Consider the following 498-nt stretch of genomic DNA (forward strand, 5'->3'; position numbering starts at 1 on the left):
TGACATCCCCCTCCTCCTCCGCAAAATGGAACGTTCCCTTATTGAGCAATACATTGTGCTGTATGGATACATCTATAATTACCGTAATTACTGTAGTATCAGTTATGCAATTCAGGATGAGTAATAAGGATGGCTGGAAAGACCTGTTCTGCTGCTGTCAGGTCACACAGGTGATCACAGGCTGCTGCTAGGTGTCAGGTCACACAGGTGCTCACAGGCTGCTGCTATCAGGTCACACAGGTGATCACAGACTGCTGCTAGGTGTCACACAGGTGATCACAGACTGCTGCTAGGTGTCAGGTCACACAGGTGATCACAGGCTGCTGCTAGGTGTCAGGTCACACAGGTGATCACAGGCTGCTGCTAGGTGTCACACAGGTGATCACAGGCTGCTGCTGCTAGGTGTCACACAGGTGATCACAGGCTGCTGCTAGGTGTCAGGTCACACAGGTGATCACAGGCTGCTGCTAGGTGTCAGGTCACACAGGTGATCACAGG

This window comes from Dendropsophus ebraccatus, chromosome 14, assembly GCF_027789765.1.
Source record: "Dendropsophus ebraccatus isolate aDenEbr1 chromosome 14, aDenEbr1.pat, whole genome shotgun sequence".
NCBI lineage: Eukaryota > Metazoa > Chordata > Amphibia > Anura > Hylidae > Dendropsophus > Dendropsophus ebraccatus.